At 39.2% G+C, this 10,880-nt stretch overlaps 1 pseudogene across 1 annotated transcript; it reads left to right on the top strand.

The window, feature by feature from the left end:
• The first annotated feature begins 81 nt into the window (after positions 1–81).
• On the top strand, positions 82–10,201 carry LOC146554077 (caspase-8-like; annotated as a pseudogene). The gene is made up of 13 exons (XR_014889508.1): positions 82–266; positions 354–373; positions 554–674; positions 831–1,006; positions 1,159–1,264; positions 4,591–4,720; positions 4,815–4,849; positions 4,941–5,001; positions 5,122–5,180; positions 5,386–5,500; positions 5,664–5,791; positions 8,689–9,083; positions 9,456–10,201. The product of XR_014889508.1 is annotated as a caspase-8-like (transcript).
• Positions 10,202–10,880: the final 679 nt, after the last annotated feature.

The raw sequence follows: 10,880 nt of genomic DNA, 5'->3' as shown, positions 1-10,880 counted from the left end.
CATCCAAACGATTCTGTCTGGAGACTACAGGATGATCCTCAACAAAGTTTATGAGAAGGAGCTGATCACTTAACGGGAGTACAACATTCTTAAAAGTATCGGCGGAAAAGATGTGGAGGGACACATTGTTGAGCTCGTGGATAAGATCATGAGTAAAGGAGACGATACCTGCGGAGCTTTTCTGAACTTCCTGCAAACTGATGAAGACATTAAAACTACTTCCCCTCAGCTGAAGGACTTAAAAAATGACATCCTGTTTTTACATGGTAATTAAACACACACAGAAAAGTTGTGTCTGAGATCATATTCTGGTTGGATGTGTAACTCTGTTTCTCTCTATGTTCTGTCACAAGACGGCTCCAGTCAAATGGAGGTGAGGTCCTACTTCTGGAAATACAGAGCAGCTCAAATAAGTTACATTTGTGTCACAGAGATAGTGTGCTGTTTAATCAATTTCCTTCACATAATATTGCAAGATGTATGACATAGGGTCATCTCAAAGACTGTTGCTACATTCATATAGCCTATGGTACTCAGTGTTTGTATCTATCAGTCCATCCAGGCCTGTGATACAAAGCTTGTCCTCAACTCTAGAAGATGAGCTGGACTCTACCGAGGTGGCAGCACTTTGCTTCCTGTGTCGTGATGTTGTTAGTAGAAGTCATCTGAAAGTGGTCAGTGCTGCATGTTCTATACTGTTATCCTTCCACTTGTTTTACTGACATGTTTATGGATGCGTCACTTGTAGGACTGACAGTATGATAGATAGCTTAGATATGTTCATATTCACTGATAGACTTTCTAATGACCCCCCCCCCCCCACCCCACAGATCACTAATATCAAAGACCTGTTCTCAAGCTTAAAGGAAAAAGGTCTCCTGCAGAACAATTGTTTCCTTTCTCAGCTTCTCTCAACTATTGATTGAGTAGACCTCGTCAGGTCCCTGGGCATAGATAGCAAACGATCAAAGGACACAGATGGGAGTCCTGTTCTGTCACAGTACAGGTGAACGCAGTCCCACATTGACTTTAATATGACAGCATGCATATAGTAATAATTAGTACTCAAATGCTATCAGTTTGAATTACAAAATTTTTGTGTCTGTTTGGCTTTCTCTCCACATTTTTATTTTTTCTTCTTTTTTCCCCCACTGTTAGGGTGATGCTGTACAAAATATGTGATGCTATGAATAACGACAATATCGCAATCATGAAGTTTCTACTGAGATCAAAGCTGCTCAAAAGCACACTGGATCAATGCAAAGTGAGATAACATTTGCACACATCTCCAGCTATTTTAAAATCAACTCACCATATCTACATCTACAGGATGTAGTCATTAAGAAACAACTGTATCTGGGCTTCAGATTTTAAATCCTATGGTGATTTTCTTTTTAACAAAACATTTATTTCTCAATAAATGAACATCAGTACATCACAAGAAGAAAATAAATTGTCACAGGGCTGAAATATAATTGACCATATATAACAAAACACACTCTTTTCTTAAAGCACCACTGAGAAGAAAAATCAGTTAAATTATTTGTCAATGGATACAATGGAAATTCAGCTTTAACCTCCTAAGACCCGAACTCTTTCATGGCATGAATTTTTACTTTCTCTTTGCTATTTGGGCTGATTGGGAGCAGATGAATGTAAAAACAAAGAATTTACAGATTTTTATTTTTATTCCTGATTTTTGTTTCTGAGAAAAGTGAGATCCACATATTGGGACATTTTAAATTTAAAAGAACAGTGGCAGTATAATGTCCTCGTGTGGATATCAGGCCCTTGTAGAGCTTGTAGACATCTATATTTAACCAGCTAAATGAAAGTTGTATCAACCCTTTTCCCTGCAATATTATTAATCTTATTTTTTCTTCTTTTATATATAGAAAGTTTTGCTTGACCCACCACAAAATTTAACAGCTTCCATCTTACCAGCCTCTTTTTTTGTATAGCTGGCACAAAACAGAAATGCCAATGAAGACAAAGCCTCTCCACATTTTTCAAAGACATGTGTTAACATAATGAACAGTGGTTCATTTCTATGTTTCTCTTGATCATAGACTGGATGTAAAAAATAAACAAAAGATATATAAAGCTAACTTCTGGATCTGAAATGTGAAAGCATTTAAGAAGTGCTTTAAACTTGCAAGTATTCTAAGTGCATCCATCCCTAAATCTAAATTACAAACTGAAGGTCACAGAGAATTTCAGTCTATGATCTGTGCACCCAGCTGACTTGTTCATCACAGAGCTGAAGATTTGTGTCTTTAAACTGGCATTTGAGTAGCATTTTGCTGTGAAGCAGTTGATAGATTTATAGTGTAGCTGCAGAGTGTAAGGAAGAGGACTCCCTTACTGCATGTATTTATATTAGATTATCTGTATAGCACTTTAGAACACACCTTTCACTTTATTAAAAGCACCTTATCAAGCACTTTATTTAGCATTGCACTTTAAGCATGGATTTGCACACAAGTTTAAATATTTATTGACTATTTATTGGGAATTTTAAAATCAGTTGGTGGCCTTGTTTCAGATCCTGCACAGCTGCTCCTCATCAAGGAATGTGGTGGTTGTCTGTCAGGAGAGAAGAATGGTGATTGAGATTGTGATTAAGGTTTACCAGTAAGGAAAACTAATGCAAGTGTGTGTGAAATCTAGGGATAAAAGTGGTGCAAATAAGTGTAAGATAATGATTACTCACCTTTCTTGCCTGTGTCCTCTTCAAGGTGTTTGGGCAAATGTTTCCCCGAGGGTCCAGACACCATTTAAAGGTTCCGGGAGAGACCATAGGTCTCTGTTCCTCTCTCTCCCTCTTTGTGCTGACAATCATCAAATATACAGTTGAAACCAGATATTTACAAACTCTTCAGATAAAAACACTTTTTTAATTGTAACATCAAATCAGACTAAATGTTTATTTTTTTAGATTGATAAATATAAAAAACGTATTTGTTAACTTTAAGAGTAAAGAGAGAAACTATCTGTATTTCTTAATTGCAAATGGCACCAAATTGTATTCAAAACTGAGCCACACTTATGGAGCTCCATAGTTCTTTTCCTGGTGTTTTGGTTGACATCTCTTGATTTTCCCATGTCAAAGAAACAGGCTCTGTGTTTTGCCTTATATGCATCCACAGGTGTGCCACCAATTTACTCACATGGACTCTACTAACCTGTCAGAAGCTTCTTCAGCTCAGAATGGAATCGTCTGGAGTTTTCCTATTAATTAACAATAAACTTAGTGTATATGTACTCCTAAATTTGATGAAAGTGATTAAAATAGACAGCTCCCTCTTTTTATTCTGACATTTAACTAATTCAAAAGATATTTCAACATTTATTTATCTAAAACAAAAGTTTACTCTAAATTGATGTTTAACAGTAAAAAAAAAGTTTTTATGTTTTCTCCATAAAGTGTATGTAAATATCTGGTTTCAACTGTGAATATACTTTTGTGTATTGAAATTCCTCTTGTTTTGCATAGATATACTGAACAACATCCAAAGCATAATATATAAAATAACATCTACCTGAGTTTTTTCTTTGACAGAAGCTCCTTATGTCCATTGTTGTGTACATCAGTACACAACTGAAACCGATTTAGAGAGTTTGTTTATCCGTGGAGGGAAACAACTGAAAATATGAAATGTAAGCTAAGACTCTCTAAAAAATCAGCATTGCTGTTCGGCTTTTTATTTATCCATTTGTTGATTCACTCGAAGAGCAAGTAACGCAACCAAGTGATCAGTTTGATATCAATCTTTTGTGATACACCGTCATATTTACATTATTAGTTCAGTACGAATGATTTGCTTTGGTACCTGGTCAAACTTAAGCTCTCCTCTGTCTGCAGCAAACTCGCAAGCAGCAGCTTCTCCCCCCTCGCTCACATGGGTGCTGTGCTCAGTCGCCTAGTGCCTGAGCTCGGATCATACCAATATTAGGGGGAATTTACGACGGTGCGCTCTGTGCTTCGTGTGTTGTTTTTGTTTTATACAGTTGTCAGTCAGGCATCTAACTAACAAATTACACTCCAAAAGACCCCATGCTTCTGAAAAAATGACCCGGGCTTAAGCCCAGTAAGCCACCCCCCCGCTCCGCTGATGGTTGACTCAAATCTCCCGAACACTATGTCGATTTGAGAACACAAGACCGAAACAGCGAGACCGAGACCAAGGCAAAAGTCCGTCGATACCAAGACAAAAGTCCATCGAGACCAAGACCGAGACCAAGACAAAAGTCCGTCGAGACCAAGACCGAGACCAAGACAAAAGTCCGTCGAGACCAAGACCGAGACCAAGACCACGTAAAAGTGGTCTCGAGACCGGTCTCGAGACATCCAACTCTAAGTCGGTGACAGCTGAACATATTAAAGCTGCCAGTTGTCATTAGAGACAGATTATTTTTGTGCTGTGAAGAAGCTCGACAAGTTAATTGTTGTAAGGAGAGCTGTATGGCAAATAAATACTTTGTTCCACTACTTCTGCCTTGGTCCATCTCACTGTGTTTCCAGCTGCTAAGGGCCGCCCTGTTACAAGAGCCTCTGTGAACTAAAACCATCTTTGCTGTTAATTCCAGACAGCGCTGGATGTGTTTGCTCAGATGGAAAAGAAAGATTTAATATCAGACAAAAATGTCAGTGTGTTGCATGAAATACTCCAAGAGATTGATCCTGAGCTGGCAATGATTGTAGAGAACTACATTCAAGGTAAGAGAGACATTTTTCACTTTACCACAGAAAAACATTTAGATGTAAACAGTGTGTTTCTGTGAACATCATCAAATGATTGTACTCGTTACAGGAGTCCCCCAACAGCAGCAGATGTTACCTCCTCATGTCAGTATTGACAACTGTATCTGTCTGTGTGTTTCTGAACATTTAATTCTGTGTGTCAGTTTGCTGATCACTGTGATGTTTATTCCCACAGAGGTTTTTTGACACAAATGAATCCCATCTTCCTCTGTCTGTAACTGAAACTCAGTGCAGTTGTAAGTATCTCTGTTCAGAAAAAATTGTAGTTATTTTTTAGGAATTCCTACAGTCACTCTGGTTTTTATTATTTTGTCATAATACTGAACATGTAAATATGTTGTTCTTTTGTCTCTAAGGCAGAGGAGAGATTATTTACACTGATGCACGATCACAGCCCATCTCTCTTCCTGATCAGGTAGTTCATTCATTTTGTTGCTATGATGCCAGGTCTCTCTTGGAAATGAGATTTTTAATCTCAATGAGATTTTTTACCTGGATAAATAAAGGATTAATAATAAATTCAGACTTTTATGCTTTCATTCATTCTTTTGTCGGAACACTAACATTTATATTAATGTAAAAACATAATACTTCACATTTTCTTTGTTTGTGTCCTGTAGTCAGAATACTACACTTTGACTCATACGTCTCATGGTTTATGTGTGATCATCAATAATGAGACCTTCACTACTGAAACATGTCTACATGCTCGAAGGGGAACTCAGAAGGATGCAGGTAGAGTTCTTACCTTCAAACCATATCATGACTCGATTTATGTAGGACTGTTTTAACTAGAAGCACTGAGACCTGCAACAATTGCTGCACATACAGATCAGATATTCTTTGGTTTTGTAATCTACTGCTATACCTTCATTTGTTTCTTTTCTATGTGGCACAGATGCTCTGAACACAGTGTTCACAAGCTTAGGCTTTAAAGTGCTGATACACAACAACCTGACTGCAGCACAAATACGAAATGAATTAAGAATGTACAGCAAGAAGAATTTTGTGAATGATAATGCCTTGGTAAGTAGATTCATACATCTTTGGAATTGTATCCTCAACCACCATTCTATATTCTTAATTTATTTTATATCCCTGGATTTGCATCTCCCAGTGATCCCAGAGGCTATGTTGCCAAGAACTTTTTGTAACCTGGTAAGGTTTTGCATGGCAAATTGGCCCTGGGTGAGGGACCAGACAGAGCAATTCAAAAACCCCTATGAGCAGAATATCCAGGGCACAGTTTCCCAGCATAGGGTTACCAGGATCTACCCAGGAGCCGGGCCTGGGGAGGGTGCCCAAGAGTGAGTGTCTGGTGGGCAGGCCTTAGTCTATGTGGGCTGGTTGGGACAGCCCGAAAAGGGACATGGGCCCACCCTCCTGTAGGCCCAACACCCACAGGAGGTGCCATAGGGGTCAGGTGCATTGTGTGCTGGTTGGCAGCCAGGGGCGGAAACCCTGGTGGACAGACCCTTGGCTACCGAGACTAGCGAATAGGATATGGAATATATTGCGTGAAGTCGAGATGTACCCGCTAGATCGGGCTCTGGAACCAGTCTCCTGGAGAGGGGCTGGACTCTGTCTCAGTCTGGTGTTGGTGTAAACCGATCACCACCTGGTGGTGATTCTGACCAGGTGGTGGGAGAGGAGGCTGGATAGACCTGGCAAGCCTAAACATATAGTGAGGGTGCACTGGGAACACCTGGCAGAGGCCACGGTCCGGCTGAGCTTTGACCCATCCCGAGGGAGACTGGGGACATTAAGTCCGAATGGACCACCTCCATTGCTGAAGCTGCTGCACTGACCTGTGGCTTAAAGATGGTTAGGGCCTTTGGTGGTGGTAACACCTGAACCAGATGGTGGACACTAGAGGTTAAGAGAACCATCTTAACCTCTGCTTAAAGCTGTAGCGCCCAGATTACTTACAGCTACTTCGGTGCAACTGATATAAGATGCGGTAAGCTGAAGCTGTCTTCTTTCTTTAAAACAGAAGCAGCACAAACAAGAATTTTAGCAGCACAAACCAGCACAAACGTAGCACAGTTGATTGACACCCATTTTGTTTGATTTAATTAATGTGGGGGGGCTGGTTGACCTCTGACCTCTAGAAATTTTTATTAATATCTTAAAAATAATAGCAGCACAAACGAAAATTTTTGCAGCACAAACGTAGCACAAACGTTTGATACCACTTTTGTTGGATTTGAAGAAGGTGGGGGGGGCCAACTTCACTCACATCTGAAAATGTAGTGTTTTGTTTGTTTGTTTTTATTTCAAATATTGCATAATTAGACAAAACTGCAAACGTGAACCCAATTTTTTTCACAGTCTTAACTGAAGCCTTTTATTGAACTACCAAATAAACAAATTGGTACCCTCTTTTGGCCAGACATGTGGCAGCACTTCTGCTGTCATTTTGCTCGTATTTAACAAAATAAAAATGCAGACACATTAGTTTTTGACTGCTAGTGAAAATTGTTTTATTTATTTTTGTACTCTCTTATACCTCGGCCAGGTCCGTGGCTCCGAACCATAGTAAAGGGACCTCTGGCTAATATGTCGGGTTCCGTGTCGGGCTCATAGCCGGGAACTAGCTTTACTGTCTGGGTCAAATTTGCTAGCGAGAGACAGAGAGAGGCATTGAAGGGCTGCTCCAATGGAAATTATTGTTTTGGAGGCGGCAAACCCAGTGTGCAGTCGAGTCATGACCCCTTACAACTGGACTCGTCAGGCACTCTGCACTGGCTGCAGCGGTTATTATTATATTTACATGCTTCCATCTCCCGTTTCTGGTGGGTAGCAACTCGTACCTTTTGACTTTCCTTTTTCTCCCTTCCTCGTGCTCACAAACACACATAACACCAGGGGCAGTCCCACACATTCTCCCTGCAACACGAACTACACTGGCCATTAGGCTACATTCTTTAGGGCTATGCCTGTAACACTCTGCTCATATTGCCTTCATATTAAATCATTCTTTGGATATTAATTTAAAAAAAATATTTCTTCACGTCATTATGCGGGCCGCAAGTAGAGGTGACATGGGCCGCGAGATTGAGACCCAGGCATTAGAGCCTCTTATTGCACGTTTTATTTGGGTTTCCACCGGTATGGATTACCAAAAAGTAAAGAGGGGATAGCCTACAATATGAAACAGGAAAAGACCACCGTGTTATCCATCTGTTTTTACAAAGTAACTGTATTCTGATTATTACCTTTTTAAATGGTAACTTTATCGGAAAACAGTTACACTTATTTTGTATTTTAAATACGTAATGCCGGTACATGTATTCAGTACTCCCCAACACTGACTGCCATGAACAAATTTTTCACCAAAAATTTAAACCTAATTTTTCATGATTTATTTGGTTAACAGATTACTCGATTAATCAATGAAATAATCGATAGATTAGTTGATTACAAAAATAATTGATAGCTGCATCCCTAACTCATTGCATACGTCAGGGTTGGGTCCAGGGCAACTGTCAGTTTTGAATTAGTTAATTTAGTATCATTTACCAACATTCGTACTACCTTTATACTGACCAGAGGTTGATAAGCAGCCCTGATAGTTCATATAACATCTGCCTATATACTGCACAATGTCCTTCTTCTTCACTTAATCCTTGCTTTTGGCTTCATTCACTTCCCCTTCTTCATTTCTAAACTTAACTTTCAGAGTACCATTTAAATCTACCTAGCTACATTCTCCCCTGACACCACCTTGCAGTATCCTCTCTCTTTACGATTCTGCACAAGATGTAGTTTACCTTTGTGAACCTTTCTCTACTCTTATAATTCTCCTTATATTCTACCTTCTTCTTAAAGTATGTGGTCACCACAGCTATTTTTATCCTTTTCACAAAATTGCATTTTTTTGTTCTTAACACCACATCTATCCAATATGCCTCTGATTTAAGGTGGTATGTGTGCTTTCGCATGGAACAAAGGGGTGTGTCTTTGGCACCGATGGGGAAAAGGTGTTCCTGAAAGATCTGATGCTCCCTTTTACAAGTGGAAGAGTCCCAACCTTGTCAGGGAAGCCCAAACTCTTCTTCATTGAAGCAAGTCAGGGTGAAGGATTACAGAAAGGATACCGTCCCTGCAGCTTGGGGCCTCAAGAGGATGGGAGGGAGACACAATTCTTCTTGGAAGGAAATGCAGACCCGGGGAGACAGATTGAGACAATGCCTTCAGAAGCAGACTTTCTGATAGGCATGGCCACCGTGGAGGATTTCGTGACGTTTCAAAACAGAGTCACAGGATGTATCTACACCCAGGAGCTGTGCAAGCAGCTGACAAGATCAGCAGAAAGGTGAGAGAAATAGTTTAATAGGATAAAATGCTACTTTGGAAGAAAACTGTAATATATGACACATTTCACAATTTATTTGTTGACATACAGAAAACATTTTAAGTAAGCCTAATTTTATTTATACTTTACTTAGGCACAACTGTCATGTAAAGTGACACAATCTGACATCTTTATAGCACACTGTTATAAACTGTTTTTATAGTTTTTGCAATGATAAAAGATATTTAGAAAGCTATACTTATGTGCATATCTGTAGGTCTGCTTTTGGTGATGTAAGATGTGCTTATGTAAAACATCAGAAAGCTCAATGTTTCAAGTATTCCAAAAATTCAAGTTGTTATTTTTAGTGTGTTTCTGATGTTTTCCTTGCAGTCAGGAGATGGATGATATCCTCACTGTCCTGACACGTGTTAACAGGGAGGTCAGCAAAGGAGCGTATTCAACCCACAAACAAATGCCAGAGCCCAGATACACTCTCACCAAGAAGCTCGTCCTCAAACCTGTCACCCGCCTGTGACCAAAAATAATTCCCAGATTCACATAAACTTGATGAGCCTGATTTACAGCGTGTATGTATGAATGAATTTCTATTTTAATCTCATCTCAAAAATCAAAGAAAATATCATAGTATATAAAATTTGGTTATGAAATTTAGCTTCTGAAATTGTTAACATGCCATTTCTCTTTTCTTCTGCCACATAATTATACGCTGCTGAATTGTGATTAAGTGGTGGTCATTTGTTTTACAAATCGTTCTTCCACATTTAAAAACTGATTAATAATGCCATTTAATGTGTACATGTCATTGAATTGGGCACTGAAGTGATTAATAAAATGTATATTATTGTGTTTTTATTGGTGTTTACATATAGGCAGAAGTGCCTGTGTCCTATATGTAAAGTTGGCGAGAGATCATATTTTTGGTGCTGCTGGTCTAATAAAATCAGCAATAACTTTTCAGACTTCTTCACCTTCTATATGTTCTGGTTTCAGACTTTCAAGCATCCAACCCATAACTTGTTATGACTAATTACAGATATATGTTAAGTACAATTTCAAAAGAAATTACATAAGAGTAGTAGAAATATGGTGACAATTATTATAAACAAATGACTTTCTTTTGGGACATGAGTTCAATAAATAAATAAAAAGGAAAGTTTCACTGTCATATGTATCGTTTTTAACTCTTTATTTGTAGAAACGTGATATTTTGTTAGGTCCTGTGTATGATACACAACAAATGAACTTCTATACTTAATGGCTCAAAACAAAAAGAAATATAATTATAGACAATTACAGGGCTCTAGAGTGCGACCAATTTGGTCGCAAATGCGACCAAATTTCTCCATGGTGCGACTAATAAAAAATACTTGGTCGCACCGGTGCGACCAAGTAAAAAAAATACTTGGTCGCACCGGTGCAACCAAGTATTTTCTCGGAAAAAAAAGTTTCAGCAACCCTGAAAGTCTCCGTGTGTTCAACAACAGGCACACATTATGCCCATGTCGTGTTCTAAACCAATCAGAGATACTCAGAGGCGGGGACCTCTGTGATTGGCCGTGGTCCAGATATTCCTGCAGACCTACTTGTGTTTACGTTTGAAAGTGCGGGCAGATAGAGAAGGGTGAGTAGCCCAGGTCAGAAGTGTATGAAGTTGGTATTGAGAAAATATGAAAAGAACAATTGATAACTTTTTCGTTAAGTTAAGGCCTGATCAGTCCAAAATTCTGAGCCAGCGCTCTGACACGGAGCCATCAACCTCTCCGTTTTTGTCAAACACTGGTCCGGAGACGGCAT

This window comes from Mchenga conophoros, linkage group LG18, assembly GCF_057382185.1.
Source record: "Mchenga conophoros isolate Kocher_MC1m ecotype Shallow Benthic linkage group LG18, M_conophoros_male_GT1.1, whole genome shotgun sequence".
NCBI classification, from domain to species: Eukaryota; Metazoa; Chordata; class Actinopteri; order Cichliformes; family Cichlidae; genus Mchenga; species Mchenga conophoros.
Note: the sequence above shows the minus strand (reverse complement) of the source record. Positions and strands in the feature narration are given on the sequence as shown.